At 47.6% G+C, this 17,377-nt stretch overlaps 1 long non-coding RNA gene across 2 annotated transcripts; it reads right to left on the bottom strand.

Moving 5' to 3' along the window:
* Window positions 1-20: 20 nt before the first annotated feature.
* LOC138823418 (uncharacterized) lies at window positions 21-15,431 on the bottom strand. 2 transcript variants are annotated; one of them, XR_011370795.1, is made up of 5 exons: window positions 15,156-15,431; window positions 13,206-13,402; window positions 12,965-13,103; window positions 10,004-12,204; window positions 21-532 (listed from the first exon to the last, which is right to left on the bottom strand). It is a non-coding gene; the product is annotated as an uncharacterized lncRNA (long non-coding RNA). The 2 variants fall into 2 exon arrangements; XR_011370796.1 differs by lacking the exon at window positions 10,004-12,204.
* Window positions 15,432-17,377: the final 1,946 nt, after the last annotated feature.

Genomic DNA, 17,377 nt, shown 5'->3' with positions numbered 1-17,377 from the left:
CTATGGACACCCGCGGCCTTGTATGTGTGCACACGGCAGTGTGTAGAAGTGGTCTGCATTTGCTCTGGTTTCCTTCAGTAACAATGACTTGTGCTTCCTTCTGAAGGACTTAGTCTAATTAAGGGATTAAGAGGCAATAGTTTGGATTCAGATAGTTCCTTTTGTTCTACAGCCAGCCATACATTTCTGCCAAGTAGGAATTATATGACTGCATTCCCGAATGAGAGGGCTTTTGTTGTGTTGGCCTCAGTTTTGGTGGGGCAGCTGCTCCTCTCCCAACAAGCAGTGGCAGCCATATGTGCCAAGACTCCCCATGACCAGGCTGGTTGTGGGGACGATCGGTCATCGGCTCCCATTTGAGGCCCAAATAGTTCTTGCACTGAGAGCACAGTCAGACTTTTCTGTCTTGGAGTCCTTGGAGACAAGCCACCCAGAGTGGGCTGTGCCTTGTATATGAGATGGAGGTCCTGCAAGGAGTTGAGAAGCAGAGGCCACAAGGTCACCAGAAGGCAGTGTCTAGGTCAAGTTGGCCCTTTAAAGACATACATACAGTATATGAGTACTCAGAGACACTGTTCAGCCCTCCTCTAACCAGATGTGTTGCCTCATGTCCACACCACCACCACCTCCTGCCACATGCCAGCCGGCCTCCTACATTCCTCTCCCTATGTGGGTGGGGCTCAGAAGAGAAGATACAGGCCAGAGCACCGAGGTACAGCCCTGGCCCTACTTAGCCTGCTTTGACTACCGTTCCTTTATCCTTATTTACTTGATCCCCTCCTTGCTCTTCTTTTCAATGCTTGGTTTTAGACTGCGCCTCCCCGTCCTGTTGAGGTCTTGTGTTGTTGGCCTGCCCCATAGAGACGTTGGATTGGCTGTGGACTGTGGCCGGGAGGCACAGCCATTGTTCTCCATTTGATTTGTAGATCACTGCTAGTAACAGAAACTAAAACTCACCCACATGCATGACTTTTTGCCATTGATTTTAATTCCCAAGGTTGTATGTTACATAAGAAGCCTGCCCGCACCCCTCTCCCCCACATGCCCCTCCCCACAGTTCCTATGGATGCAAGAGCCTGGGGTCTTATCAGAGTTTTACTGTGTCCCTCAGAGTTTAGGCTTCCAAGCTAATAAAACCCCAAAGGTTTTGAAATCCATTTTTTTCAGAGGGTACATGCCCAAGTCATCTCTGCTTGTCCCATCTTGCATGAGAAATCAGAGCCCCAGAAGCACTGGAATATGTGAAAAGCAGAGGGTGCTATCTCTTACCAATACCTGAGTGGGTTGCTTTTGTTGTGTTAAATGTAACTTCCTTGAAGGAAGGAGAGCAGAGCCAGGAGCATTTAGGAGGTGGGTAGAGTCCATTTAGAGTTGGGAGGAAGACTACAGAGAGACCACAGCAGCCACATCCAGGTGGCATAGTGGGACATTTAGAGGGAACGTTGAGTGTGGTTGTTTTCTTTTAATGGGCTAGAAAAGGAGCTCCAAAATATTACTTACTCATATTCATCTGTTCATTTATTTAGCAGTGCTAGGAATTGAACGCCTGGCCTCACACATGCTAGGCAAGTGCCCTACCACAGTGGGTGGCTAAGAAGGAGGCACATGCTCCCAGAGCACAGTAGGACCATTTGTGTTGAAGGACACGTGGAATATTTTCTTTCGAAACCCTCACTTTTCATTTTCCCCACACCTTTCAGGCCTCTCAAGTTCTGAGGATCTAAGTGGCAGAATAGTGAGATAAACCCACTGAGAATGGAGTCTTATAGACTGATGGTTGTAAAGAATACATATTAGTTTATGAATCCTGTTATTTTGCTTTGAATTTTCTCAGTAGGAAAAAAATACACGTAATTATATATTCGTCAGTGTTTTCCTTGGTAGACTTAAGTTGTAAGAGGAAGTGTAGTTTCCCAAGAAATGATCTGTCCAGTGAAGAGATTCTTCAAAGGTCTTGTTATAAACTTCTCCTTTTCCATTAATTTTAATAATTATTATTATACAGAGTCTATGGTACCTGGAGCCATTCCAAGTGCTTTAAATAAATCAAGTTCATTTAGCCCTCAGATAGCCCTGTGAGATAACCATTATTACTATCCTCTTTACGGAACCGCCTTTCCCAATTTCTGTGACTAAGATTGTGCTGCCCGCAGACCCACGCTGGCCCGTCATCCCAGGTTGCGCCTCTCGCTCTGGCTTCGCTCTGCCTTGGCAAACATACCTGTTGCCAGTGCTCTTATGAAGAGCGTTCCTTTTTCTGTGGAGGGGGGAGGCGATACATTGGGAAGCAGCTGGCAAACTGCAGAATTTCACAGAGGTGCTTTTGTCATTACTGGTGTGCCCTGCACACTGGAAATTCCCAGAGGACTCTCCTTTCTAATGTGATAAAGCAGTTGGCAGGAAACTGGGTAAGTTAACTTCTTAAAAGCTGTTTGTGAGCCTGTGAGAAAAAAGGGATTTCTTCCAGTGTGTAAAAAGGACGCTTGGAAGCAGAAACCCACAGGAGCATTTGTCTTCGCATATAGGCTGTGCCCGTGTCTCCTCACTGCTCACGGAATGGCGAGAACAGGCTGAGACCTGTTTTCTGAAAAGAATCGGCACCAGCGAAGAGTTTCGGCATAATCTCTGAGTGATCTCAGCCCTTGGATCAGCAAGCAGCGGCTGCACTTAGATTTGAGCAAGAGCTTCCTTTCCACCCGCCACCCTGTTTATCTCGAAGCTTCTGCAGCCCCTGCAATTTGGAGCCTGTTGTGCTGGCATGTGGAGCTGAGGAGGTCACGTTGGGTGTCCCAGCATGTGATTTTCTGGTGATCAATTATTAATGAGCCAATTAGTACCATTTCCTAATGAAAAGGATGACTAAACGTCTTGCATTAAAATTATGCTGTATTTAGGAAATGCTGAATATGATAAACAGACTCAAAACCCACATGGAGCCAGTAGGAGGGGAAAAGCTAGGGAGAAATTTGTTTTCTTTTGAGAGAAGAACTTAGCAGCTCAAAAGCAGTGATGTGTTATAAGCACCGAACTCCAGGCTACAGACTAATTTGAGGCAGAATGTGGGTCTGCCTACATCCAGATCCTATCAGTTGGTCCTTCAGAATGGCCTATCCTAAATAATCTTAGCAGGACCTCCTGGAGATCACTTGATTGGGCCATGTGTTACGGCATTCATGCGAATATTCCAGTTGGACCATAAGCTGGGAGAAATCATTTGCAGTTGACCTTAGGACTTTGTACTTAACCTAAGTTGATGCTTCCCCCACTAAACACGGGAGAGGTGTACTTTGCTTATGCTTATCTACGGAGCCCCCCTGGGAAGACCGTGAAGGCTGGAGCTAGCCCCCCTCCTAGGTCTGTGTCTAGCAGACCTGCTGAGGGGCTTGGTGGAAGGACCAGGAGATAAACCCGCTCTCCAGGGACACACCCTAGAACCTGAATGGGACAATGTCATGCTGTGAAACTCCAGCCTTCAAATCCGCAGAAATGAGGTAGGTGAGCAGTGCTGGTGCGTGGCCTGTCTTGTTTTTCCTTCCAGGAGGCTCCCAGGCCAGGCCTTCCCTCAAGACAGCTTGCTCCTCCATCTCCGCTCAGCTCCTTTTTCAAGGCCTCCCACCAAGGCCTTCTGGTCTCTCACATGCCTTGGTGGGTTTTGAGCCCTCTCCTTCATTCTCTCAGAGATGTCCTCCTAGCTGATGTTTCTGCTGCTTTTGGTCAGATGGCAGGTCTGTATCACTGTGCCTCAAGCTTTGTTCTGTATCTCCCCTCACCGTCCCGAGGTTCCTCAGATGCTGAGGCTCCTCAGGAACTCTGGTTCATCTCTCCAGGCTGCTGTCTCTGCTGGTGTTCATGAGGCAGCTTGTAAGGTCAAGCAGTTGGGCCTAATCAAATAGCTACCAGCAGTGTACATGAAGCAGGCCTCATCCTCCAGGAGCTGAGCACTCCACACTGCCTCCCTGTGACTCTTCTGCCTGGTCTGCACTGCCCATGTTCACAGATCTATCCGTGGTTTTCATCCTTGGCTCCTTGGGTCTGGCCCTGTGGCTGTGGCCTCTCTTTCTAGTATACTAGGGTTTCTCCTTTTTATCTGCTGGGCTTACGGCCAGCTTCAAATGCTGTCTACAGCTTCGCCAGCCTTTCCTGCCACCTCCAGCGGTTTCTCCCTTCCTGAGTTTCCACAGTGCTTCTGCACTATCAGAGTCTGCCATTTTCCCCATTCAACCCCAGGTCTCTGCAAGGGACAGTAATCTCTGTGACCCTGTCATAGCCCTGCATATAGTAGATCTTTTAAAAAGTGAGCAGACCACATCATCGCTAGAATCGATGCTATAAAGCCAGAGGGAAATCCTAGTACTAAGGATTCCTTTTTGGGGTTACCTTGAATTCCCAGCCTGTATCTGATATATGTGAGAACTCACCCACTTGGCATGGGCTTGATTATGAGTTCTCCCCAAGGGCCTCCCAGATCACTTTTGGCAGGCTCTCTACTGGCTCTTCACAGGCCCCTGTTTGCAGCCTCTCTTCCTTGAGGGGCTGTAGGATTAAGTGAAAGGCAACCTTGCAAAACTTCCTGACAGCTGGCAGTCACCGCTTCCTCCCCTCTCCCTCACACCTCAGACTATGAGAAGAAAGTGAGTGCTCCCAGGTTTAGAGCAGGGAGACCACCCTATATACTCTAGTGCTGGGGCATGCCGCTGTACCCTCATCCGACCCATAGAGTGCACACCCTGATGATGGGCCATGGGCCCACTGTGTGCTCTGAGTGTGAGGATCTATCAGTGCGGAATTCGTCCACTGGAACCCTTGCGCCATTCTGTCCAGGGGAGTCTATGGTGGAGAGGCAGGCATGTGCTAGAATGAGACATAAGAAGGTGTGGCTAGGTCATCCCGAAGACAGCAGAGTCCCAGGAAGATTGAGGCTGTCCACTGGAGATACTACCTGCTAGCAGGCCTGAGGCAGGGCTGGGATACGCTTGTGTTGACTCAGACCTCAGGTGACAGGCCCAGGATCCTGCCCTGGCCTGGGTCTCCCAAGCAGCCCCAAGTCAAACAAGTTGTTGCAGTTTAGCCTGGAGGGATTTCGAAACCCTGCTGTGATGAGGCAAGGCACTGCCCATCTGAGACAAGCAGATGATGCTAGCCGAGCTGGAAGAAGGAGAGGGAGTGTGTTTGGGGCCCTTACATATGGTTCTGCCTGAGACAAGAAGTCCTGCTTGTGTCAACCCTATGAGAGCTACATTTCTATATTTCTGGACGAATCCAGGAAGAAGTAGGCTCAGAGTTGCTCTATACCTTGACCAAGATCACCAGTTCGTGAACTAGCAGGCATGTCTGCCGTGCCAGGCTCTCTCCCAAAAGGCTCAGTCTTTGACTTGGAAAAGTTACAGATACTATGCTTGATTTTGATTTTTAATAGTCAGATTTATTCTACTGTATGATTTAGTCCACTTATGGGAACAAGATGCCTAACACCAGAACATCATTCACAAGTAAGAAGAGAGGTATGCATAATGCTGTGGGAGGGACAAGCTAACCATTCACTTCACAAGTCTCTCACCCCCCCCCTCCCCTCCGCCACGAAGGCCCTGCTAAGAGCTAGGAATACACTGCATAGCTGTCTGCACCATAGAAGCTGGAAAAAACAAAGCTATAGCCTTCCTTTGTGCAATCACAGCTTTGTATAGCCAAGAATTTGCAAGCTGAAGGTGCTGGTTTGGTGTAGCAAAGGTCCTGCTGGTGTGTGTGAGAGAGTGTGTCTTCAGTGCCAGAGTGCATTATGCCCTTTCCAGGGAAGTTTGGGAATGGCAAACTCACATGCCATCGGTGGAGACAGCCTTTCCTGTTTTGAGCTTTGGTTTCTGAATCTTGAGTTTTAGAACTGGAAGCAACCTTTTGCCAGAGACATGCAAGTCAGAGTCAGAGTTTGGTACACAGCCTGCTGTTCCCCAGACAGATGAAAAGGGGCCTTGTGCTAGGCTGGGGACTCCTGGCTGGCTTCTGTAAGATGATTGCTGATGTAGGAAACCTCTGGAAATCTACCTTCAAAACCAAACCTCCTTGAACTAGTAATTGAGCTTAGCAGGTACATAAGACACAAGAACAAGGTATGCTTTTCCTTATACTTAAATAAGTAATAGGAAATAGAAAGTAAAAGCACTTTTTTTTTTTATCACTTAAATACTACCAGCATTAGCAAGAAGGCAGACTAAGAAGACCCAGGACTTTGTTCTTCCATAAACAAATAAACAACAGACTGATTGAAATTATTTTAATGGAATTCTGGAAACCATCCAAAGATCTATGGCAATTAAGTGAATACCAAATCAGAACATACACACTCACTCAAAATGGTAGAAAATTTCTGTGATTTTTCTTTCTCCTGCATGTAGTGAATGTGAAAGGCATAGGCCTCATTCATGGTCCCCTTCTTGGACCAGAAACAGCAGAGTGGAAATTATTTGCACATTCTTGCCTATGTATGGGCTGCCCAAGTAACTGGTATCTGTATCAGTTTAAATCATAGGCTGTGTGAAAACTGCAAATCTGTGAAAAATTATGATCAGAGGAACACAATAGAGCTTCGAAGGCCCTGTAAAGGGAAGATCACACACACACGCGCGCGCGCACACACACACACACACACACACACACACACACACACACACACTTTTTAACAAACGATCACAAAGAAACAGGAAAACATGGCTCATTCAAATGAAACAAACCTCCAGAAGCAGTCACTGAAAACATACAGTAGACACATTAGACAAAGACTTTGAAATGGCTGTCTTAAGTATAACCAGATTTAAAACATGGAAAAAACTTGAAAGAACTCAGAAAACACCTAGATTTTAATAAGATGGGGATGTACGTAAGGAGATAAAGGAACCAAATTAATTATGAGCCAGAAAAATACACTAAGGGAATTTTTTAAAAATCATTTTTTAGATCTGAGACCAGGACTTGAACTTGGTTCCTGCAGCATTTACTCATTGGCTAGCACCCTAACAACTGAGCCATGCCTCCAAATCCTAAAAGAAATTCTTTTTTTCATTAAAAAAATTATTGTTATATAAAGGTGATAGATTAACTGAAGATTCTAACAAAGAAAGAAATTACCAAACTGGGAAATGAAGTTTTGTAATTTCACTTGAAATTGTCAATTCTGAGGACTGGAAAAAGAATGAAGAAAAGTGAACAGAGCTAAAAGGACTTAGGGAACATGAATACACATATTCTGATAAATGGACCAGTATACATGTAAGAGTTCCAAAAGGAGCATGGAGTTTATTAAAACAGTAATGGACTTAATCCAGCTGCTCAAAGTCAAAAAGAAGCTTGACAGCAGAATAGAAAGTCCCCAAGACTATGAGTGAATTTCTTAGGAGATAACATATAGACAGAAAGAGAATAAGATGATATATTTAAAGTGTTGATGGAAGGAATGTGTCTATGCCTGGTAAAATGAGCCTTCAAAAATGAAGCAAAATTATGACATCCTCAGACAAACAAAGCTGAGTGAGTTACTTCATTACCACCAGTCCTGCCCGGTGAGAAATGCTGAAGTGAATGCTACTAGCTGAAATAGGATGATTCTAGCCATAGGAAGTAAAAAGTTTCCAATAGTGGTAAACAAATATATGACTGTCAAGGAGTTTTTATACATGATTGAAATCAAGTAGCTATCAGTTTCAGTTAGCTTCTTTTGAAATTATTTTGTTAAATTAACTGTATAATCACAAGGAAAGTAGCTTCAGAATATGCACAAAATAAAGATAATCCACACATGTCCCTAAAAACCGAAGTAAGCACACAGAACAGAAGTAATGGAGAAAATGAAAGATATTTTTTAGTTAGCACTTTTTTTTTTTTTTTTTTTTTTTGCCAGTCCTGGGGTTTGTACTCAGGGCCTGGGCACTGTCCATGAGCTTCTTTTTGCTCAAGGCAAGCACTCTACCACTTGAGCCACAGCATCATTTCTGGCTTTTTCTGTGTATGTGGTACTGGGGAATCGAACCCAGGGCTTCATGTGTGCTAGGCAAGCACTCTACCACTAAGCCACATTCCCAGCCCATGAAAGATATTTTTTAAAAGACAAAATGTGAAAAATAGGAGTTTCCTTATTTGTAATTGTTTTAAATGTAAATGGACTAAATTCTCCCAAGGACATAGAATAGCATAAAATATTTTTAAAAGCAACACCTAGTAATAGGCTGTCTGTAACAGATACACTTTAGATCTAAGTATAATTTGAAAGTGAAAGTTTGGGAAAAGATTTTTATGCAAGTAGTAATCAAGGAGAGGAGTGGTACCTGTAATAATGTCAAAATACAATAGACAAGAATTTCATGCTACAAAGGACATTACATAGTAATTAAAGGGTCAGATCGCCAAGAAGATCCAGCTGTTAAAAGCATTTGTGCATCAAACATCAGAGCCTTAAAATACATGAAGTGCTGAATTAAAAAGGATAAATAGAAGCCTGACGCTGGTGGCTCACATGTGTAATCCTAGCTACTCAGGAGGCTGAGATCTGAGGATCAGGTCTGAGGATCAGATCGTCAGCGTGGGCAAGAAAGTCCATGAGACTCATCTCCAATTAGCCACCAGAAAGTCAGCTCAATTTAGGGTAGAGCTCTAGCCTTGAGCAAAAGAACTCAGGGACAGTGCCCAGGCCCCAAGTTCAAGCCCGCAACCGAGAAAAGAAAATAAATAAAGGATAGTTATATAGACAGGAGGTGACTTTAATGCCACACTACTAATAATGGATAGAACAACCAGATCAGATCAATAAAGAAACAAGCAACTCGTATACCACTACCACTTGGACCCTACAGGCATACACAGATCTCTCTACACAAAAACAGAATAAACATTTTTCTCAAGTGCATATAGAAAATTCTGCAGAAAAATCCACATCAAACCATGTAACAATTCTTAATTATAAAATATGGAAATCATATAAAGATTTTTTAAATTACTGTCCTTAAGTAGTTGTACAAAGGAGGTGCCATTTAACAAAGTAGTGTATGAATACACTGCATCTTGATCAGCGTCTCCCCCCTTAACATTCTCACCCCTCTTAATTTTGTGGTAAATACAATGAATTCTTGACTACATCCCTTCCTCCACCTTCATGTGTCTACCCCTTTCCCCTTGGTTGCACCCACCTTTTGCAAGTGCCTATTTCAAACGTTTTTCTTTTTTTAACACAGTGGAATGAGCAAAAGGAGAACTGGAAAAAATTATAAATTTGTGGATATGAAATAACATGATCTTAAAAAGCAGTGGGTAAAAGAAATTGGGAAACAATTAGTTCTGAGAAAAATGAAAACAAGACATACAAAACTTATTAGATATAATAAATGCAGTTTTAAGAGGGATCTTAACTATAAATGTTTTATGGTTATGAATTGCCTACAAGCTCTTCTTTTAAAAGCAGTTGCTCTAAAGTTTACAACATACATATCTGACCACAGTACCACCAAATGCTACTATAAATTTCACATATAACAGTACATTTTCATTTCCCCCTTCTTTGTCTCTGGGCTGTTATTTTAACCTTCTGTTTCTCTAATGCAGTACATTCCACAATATAATATTATTATTTTTGTTTTGGACCAGAACGCTGTCCCTCAGCTCTTCAGCTCAAGGCTAGTGCTCTACCACTTGAGCTACAGTGCCACTTCCAAATTTCTGGTGGTTTATTGGAGATTAGAATTTCATGGACTTTCCTGCCTGGGCTGGCTTTGAACCGAGATCCTCAGATCTCAGCCTCCTGAATAGCTAGGATTACAGGCGTGAGCCACCAGCACCCGGCTCCACAATATAATATCATTCTGCTTTAAACAATTAATTTCAATGTGATTTTAAACTTGTCTCATGTTTACTCATAAATTACCATTCTTTGTAAGGATCCACATTTCTGATATCACAATCCTTTGTTTGAAAGACTTTCAACACGGTAGGTATATAATGTTAGTCTGCTGGTAAATTCACTCACCTTTTACATTTTGGAAAGTTACTAGCTTGCCTTCATTTAAAATAATTTTGTTTGGTGTTATGGTCTTGGATAGTGTGTGTTTCCCAAAGATTCATGTGCTGGAAGCTTGGTCCCTTAAGTAAAGGTATGAAGTGATGGTGGGATCTTTAAGAGGTGGAGCTTGGTGGGATGTAGGTTAGTCATGGGGCACTATCCTTGGAAGGGATTGGTTAGTCACTGTAAGAAGGAGCTGATAGAAATGGTGGCCACTGCATGTATTTGGCCTTTCACCACAGTCCATGCACTTGTGCCCTGTGACGCCATCACCTGCCACATTATGACACAGCCTGGGGCTCTTCCCACAGGTGGCTGCCCACACTTAAGACATTTCAGGCTTCAAAGCTGTGATCCAAAATAAGCCTCTTTTCTTTATGAAGAACCCAGGAGACACTGGGTATATAATTCTAGAGTATTTTTATTTTGGTACGTTTAAGTTTTCCATTATCTTCTAGATTACATAGTTTCACACACAAAGTCTGCTGAAATTCCTTACCTTTGTTCCCTGCATGTAATGTTTCCCTTTTCCTTTGGCTGCTTTTAAGATTTTCAAAAATTTGGTTATGATGAGCTAGTGTGGTTTCCTTGTGTTTTTTCTAATGGAAGAATGTTGAACCATTTAAATCTATGGATTTATCATTTTCCAACCATTTTCAAATCTATCTTTTCTCTCTGAATTTGAACTGAATTTGAATCATAGGTTGTTGCTCTTTGTTCTACTTCTCATTTAGGATAACTTGCTGTCTAATGTTTACTAGTATCTTCTTCTGCAACATCTACTCTATTTCTATAGTGTATTTTTTTATGTATTTTAAATACTATATGTTTTATCTTTCAAATTTTGATTCCTTTAGCTTTACTTGTACATTCTGTCCTTGCTCTCCTTACAGACTGTATTCAAGTTAGCTTTTGAGCATTGTCTTCTTCAAATACAAAGTCTGCTGCAATTCCTTACCTCTGTTCCAGGAGAGGCCCTGGACTGAGGCATCTTACCAGTTCTGCCACTTAGTTTCTGTAAGCCTCAGTTCTCATCTACAAAATGAGGGCAATGACAGTATACCTTCCTTGCTTACCTTATAAGGTGTTTGGAAATACGATGGAAGGGATGTGTAAGAGCACCTCAATGTTACTATAGTACTGTGTGACTAGGTCCAGTGTCTGGTGAACAAGCAGACTCAATCCGCAGGCAGCTGAAGAAGGGCTGAGATGCCATTTTATATCTGCCTCTAAATTCTTTTCAGAATACTCTCAAACCCTAGAAATTTCAGTTCCCAATGTAGATCTATGGTTTTTTAAGCTTTCTTTTCTCTTCTTTTCCAAACACAACTTCAATATCTAGACCTGTACCTATCTTTCAAATCGTTTTAAGGCTCAAACACATTTTGTGCCTCATTTTCCATCTTAACAAATGAAGTTACTGTTATATTTTCATTAGAGTTTATAAAGAACTTTGAAACCCCCTTTGGAGGAGGAGCGTTGTGCATCATTTACTTTAAATATGAGTGGAAGGAAGCTGTGGAGAAGGGGATGACACAGATGCTAGTCTTGACACTGGCCTTGGGGTGGAGAAGAGTTGCTGGGCTACTGGTGTTCTGACTTCCACTGTCTCACAGTTACACATGCCTTGAGGTGGTTTTAAAACACGGCCACAAGTCTTGGACACATCCTGTTTTGAGAGCTGGAGGTCTGCGGCCAGAGTTGGGACTGCTTTGACTGATTCATTGTTGGCCAGTGGAGACAGCTTTCTGAGCCTATCAGAAAAGGCCAAGCAACATTTGTCTTGTTTGTGGGAACTCTTGTTCTTGAAGCCTCAAGGTGGCTTTGCTAACAGGAAGACAAAGCTATGTGGAGAATCTCTGTTTAAATAGTCTAGTCAACAGTGCCAGCTGAGTCTGACCTAGCCCTGGTAGAAGATGTGGGCAAAGAAGCCTCCAGGTGATTCCAGTTCCTGGCCATTCAAGTGACTTCTAGGCATTTCCCACTGCCACACAGTCACTGTCAGGGCTAGCACAATTGTTGAGCACATGGTATGAAGGGCCAGTTTAGGAAGGTGTCCAATAGACATGGGTGAAAGGTATGTCTGATAGTGTGTGCAAAAAGTAATATAAGACCGTTGAAGTAGTCCATTTCCTGAGTGTAAATCCAGGAGCTGTGAGACACAATCTCTGTACACAAGCAAGAAGGGCAGAAATGAGAAGCCATCTGACTTTGCTCTGGACAGCTCACTTCAGTGCTTGTGGGAAGTGAGACAATTAAAGGAGCCCCCTTATTCTCCACCTAGCCAGCCCATTGCACACTATTTCCCTCTTCCCACCTCCCTGCCTTCCTCTTTCCATCTTTCTCCTTCCACCGAGTACCACTGTATGCAAATCATTAGGTTCTAGAGTGCCAAAGATGAATTCATATTAACTGTGCCTTCTGTCATGTGGCTCCTAATGCTCTGACCTTCTGGGGCCCTGTGGACAAACCCTGAAGGGACTGCCCCTCCAGTTAGCTAAGTGTAGAGTGAACAGAGGACTGGCTGTGTGCCTGCCTTCAGATACAAAACCAATGACTCCTGCCAACTTCAAGCACCCCTTCATCGGCACTCACACCCCAGATCAGCCCTCATCTGCCTTAACCATCTCAGGGTCAGACCCCGGGCCCAGGGCCTGCTGAAGTTATTCACAACAGTCAGTCAGTCCTAAAACCTGCATACCCTGCCTCTGCCCTTCCTTCACCTTTGGCGAAGGCTCTCATCACAGACAGCATTTCCATTACCTCCTGACTAAGCCCTGACCTCCTCTGGGCAGCCCCGAGTAACAAACAGCATTTTCAATTACAGACCCCTCTGATCTGTTGTCCTTACTGTAACCTTAAATCTTTCATTAATACCCTGTAGTTTTAAACAGAACGATCCTCAGTCCTTGCTCTAAAGGAACTTACAGTAGAGTAGTGGAGGGAGGGCTTAGAAGCAGCAGAGCTGAGAACATTCTGTTTTCTGGTCTGAACGCAGCATAGGTGTGTGTGCCCACCCTGTGAAAACAGCTAGCATGCATCTCCTGTTCACCGCTCTGGAGGCATACTGCAATAAACGTTTTATTGAGAGAAAAAATTGTCGGTTAAAATCCACCCATTCAAGCAGTCACTTAAGCTAAACAAACAAGATGTGTCCTCAGCCTCTCACCCCAGAATTGCTGAGTGGTGACAGAATTCTATAGATGTGATCTCTATCGGAGAGGGCTGTTTCACAGCGCTGGCGTCATCGGCCTGACACTCCTCAGCCAGAAGCCAGATCTGGGCACAGATGGCCTGAGCAAACAGTACTTCCATGTGGTATAATATCAGTGATTCCTACTCCCTTTTACCCCTTACCGAGGCCTCCTAAAAAAGGCAAGAGAAAGAGAAATACACTCTTAAACGAGCCATCAGTTTCCCTGGTCATTGGTTGATTTGTCATTGGAATTTTAGAGTTCAGCTATGATCACCTGAATGGACGTCATGTCTGTGCAATAATCTGGCACGCATGCTCCCTTCAAGAAAACCTGACAGCTGTTCAGTCATGTGGAAGTAAATCAAGGTAGATGTTTGTTCTTGACGGGGACCTCTCCTGCCCCTCAGGGCTGGGGGCTGCAAACACTAGCCACAGAATGAGCATGAGCTTAACTCAGTGTCTGGTAAAGTCCATAAAACATGGCCACATCCTCATCTCCTGGGCCTCGGGGAGGCTCTTGACCAGGGGTTAACTGGGTAAGTGACTTGCTAAGCTCCATGCAGCCAGTAAGTGTCAGGTAGGACTGGACTTAGCGATCCTAGCTCCAAACCAGCAGTCCTCCCACAGTAGAGTCTCCAAATATCCTTTGGGAGATGGTATTACTTAGTGACAGGAGAGTCGTCATGCCTCTGTGTGTTTGTGTGTAACCAGGGTTGTCTGATCAGAGGAACTCTCAAGAAAACCAGGTCTCAATACCCTAGTTTCGAATTACTATTAATCTACTGTGAAAGGTTTTGGTGTATTTGGGCTCCCCTCTCATCTAGGAACAAGCTTATCCTCTACTTCTACATAGAAGAGCTCCTGACTCTGTGAGCTTTTGGAACTCTGTCCTGGTATCTTTGTAGCCTGCTTCCCTGGGTGTGCTCAGATAGGCTTAAGGTAGTATTTCTTTTCCTTTTTCTTTTTGCCAGTCCTGGGGCTTGAACTCAGGGCCTGGGCACTGTCCCTGAGCTTCTTTTGCTCAAGGCTAGCGTGCTACCACTTGAGCCACACCACTGCTTCCGACCTTTTCTGTTTATGTGGTACTGAGGAATCAAACCCACTAAGCCACATTCCCAGCCCCAAGGTATTTTTAAAATCCTGTTATTTTTAATCTTCAAATTATTCTAGTTTAGGATGGATTTTTTTTATCCCCAGAATGACTGGAGATTCTGTTGGTGTAGAAAAGAGAAATGGGAGAGTAATAGTGTGCAGGGAATTGTGGGTGGGGCTGTTTGTTCTGGTGGGTCACAGGTGTGTGGAGACCACTGGGCTCGGGGGGAGACAGGGCTGACAGGTGTGGCCAATTGTCCTGCTCTCCAGCTTTACTCCTGACCACCTGGGCTTGCCCACTTGCTCTTCCTTACCTTATTCAGGATGAGCTTTGACCCTCAGGCCATGAAGATGAGGAAAGGTCTGCTGAGGGGAATTGCCATGGTTAATAAATGCCCTTTCCCCAGGTGCCCAGAAATCCGGGGCAAAGGCATGAGGGCCAAAGATACCAAGCGAAGGAGAGAAGGTTCTACCACTCATCCACCTCATCTGAAACACGACTGACCTCAGGTGTCCCCTCTGCAGGGCTATGTGAAGGCCAGAATGAGTCAATGAATGGTAATCTACTCTGTAAGACCGTCAATCAAACACAGACGAATCAGTGTGAAAAAATAGAGTGACAAACGATTTCCACCTCCTGCGTGTGCAAAGAGTAACAGGAAAACATCGGCACCAAAGTATTAGAGGCACTGCCGTTGGCCTCCAAGGGGACCCATTTCTCCGTGTGGCCAGCAATGGGGGGGGGCCTGCAGCACCCCCTCACCCCCCACCAGCCCCGCCACTGGAATACAACAAGGAAAGCCCCCAGAGGGGAGAATATAAACGGTCTACCGAGTGGTAACGCGTCAGAATCTCATCCACTGTGAGTTTTAGATGGCCCAGTAGCCCCAGGTTCTTCTCCTTTCACCGGTGAAGACAATGAAGCCCAGATCAGATCAATGAATTCTCACACGGAAAGTCGCTTCGCATTTGAATACGCGGGCTTCTGACCGCAGGGCTCTGCTTTCCTGGGGACCACGAAGCTGAGGGGGAGACTGGGGCCTAAGAAGAGGAATGGGGAGAGCTTGGAGGGAGGGATGCGGGAAGGAAGGGAAGGGAAGGCTGGAAGAAGGGAGAGGGAGAAGAGAAGGGGAAAGGAGGGGAGGGGCTGCGAAAGGGGAACGGAGCGCGCGGTTATTCCAGAGGCAGCGGCGTGGGGAGGGGTGGCGGGGTCCGCCCCCAGGTCCGCCGCGTGTCACGCCCGCGGGGTCCCCTGTGCCCCGCACCCCACGGGGGGGCCCTCCTCTGCGACCCCGCGGGAGCCAGCGGGGAGACACCCCCCCCCGGCTCCATCCCACCCCATCGCAGGACCCGGTGCCCCGCCTCTCTTGGCCTGGCTTCGGGGCGAGCCAGGGTCGGGCTGGCTCCCCCGGCGGGGCCGCCGCCGGCCTCGACGCCCCAGCTCAGCCCTCCGAGCCCGCGCTCGGGGTCTGGGCAGAACCGGGCAAGGACTGACTGTGGTGAGGGAGGCGACCCCGCGCCCCTCGGCGCCGCCCGCCACGCGCACGCTCGCGTCCACGCAGGTGAACGAGGGCGCGGGTGGAGGGTGGAGGCCTCGCGGGGCCGGCGCGGGCCAGCCCGGGGCCCCGGCCCGGACGAAACGCAGGAGGCCAAGCTCGGAAACCACGCCCGCAGCGCGTGCCCGCGGCTCGCCCCGCAGCCTCCGCTGTTTGCACCGCCTTGCCGTGGACGGCCGCGGCCCCGGGCGGGCGGGCGGGCGCGCTCCGCTCAGCCGCCGCGGGGGCCGCCGGGGCGGGGCGCCTGCGCCCGAGAACGGGGCCCGCCGTCGTAAGGCCTCGCTGGGACCCACAAAAGCAGCCTCTTGGCGTTGAGGTCAGAGAGCGCAGGCCCCGCGTGTTCCCGATTCAAAGCTGGCTTCGCGGGCCGAGGCAGCCCTGCCCCGCAGAAGCCAAGCCCGGGACTCGGCCGGAAGCGGCCCCTGGGGATGGCTCGGGATTCCTGGGACGAGGCGGTCGGCCTCGACGGCGGCGCCCTCCCCGCCCACCGCCTCTCCCCCGGTGCCCGCTCCGGGCTCCGGGCGCCGCCGCCACGCCTCGACGGCGCTCCGGGCCCGGGCGTCGGCGGGCGCGGTCTCGGTCCGGGTCTCCGTCCCAGACGCGGGAGAGGGGAAACGCAGCGATCGACTTTACACGGTAGCACGTGCTCGGGCCGGGCGCGGGGAACGCGCGGTTCTGCGGCCCAGCCGCCGGCGCCCGGCGGACTCGCCCACTGCCGCGCGGGCAGTGAGGCAGCAGCGAGGGAGTTGGTTAGGCAGGCAGGGAGGTAGCTAGGCAGCTAGCTAGCTAGCTGGGTCGTACTCACCAGTTTAGGCAGAGTTGCGTGAACACCAGCGGCCACGCGTGCGAGCGAGCCGTCAGTGTGTTTATCTCAAGGAACCGTTCCGCGCCCCCGGGGGCCCCCGCGCCCCAGTGCGGTCTTCTGTCTCCCCCAGTCCCGCGCCCCGCCCCCCGCACGGTCTTCCGTCTCTCCCCGTCCCGCTCCTCCGGCCCCCCCGCGCCCCCGTGCGGTCAGTCTTCCGTCTCCCCCAGTCCCTAGTCCCCCGCGCTCCCGCAGGGTCTCTCCCAATTCTCGATTAAGAAAGGGGCCAGGCAGGTGTCTGACCTGCTCTGCGCGGGCCGCTCACCCCCCCCCCGGCGGCACCACGCTGGGTCACCCGCCGAGCCCGCGCAAGGTGGCGCTCCGAAAGGACTCGAAGCTAGTCCCGGATCTAGATAATGAGGATCGGGATCTAGATACTGTGGGGCGGGCGAGCCCCGGATCTAGATTACGTGATGTGATCTAGATTGTGTGGACATGATCTAGATAGTGAGGATGGAGTCCGGGATCTGGTCCAGCCCGCGGCTGTTTACGCCGTGGGTGTGTCGAAGCCCTATTTGCGCGCTAATTAATTCATTCATTCACTCGTGCGTTCATTAGCTCTTGAGCGCCTACTACGTGCGGCTCTCTACCGCACCCTGCGTCGGTGCCAGAGCGGTGATGGGCCCGGGAGAGGC

Source organism: Dipodomys merriami, unplaced genomic scaffold (genome assembly GCF_024711535.1).
Source record: "Dipodomys merriami isolate MVZ:Mamm:240054 unplaced genomic scaffold, mDipMer1.0.p SCAF_12, whole genome shotgun sequence".
Lineage (NCBI taxonomy): Eukaryota > Metazoa > Chordata > Mammalia > Rodentia > Heteromyidae > Dipodomys > Dipodomys merriami.
The sequence above is the reverse complement of the archived record's forward strand: the minus strand, read 5'-3'. Positions and strand labels throughout refer to the sequence as shown.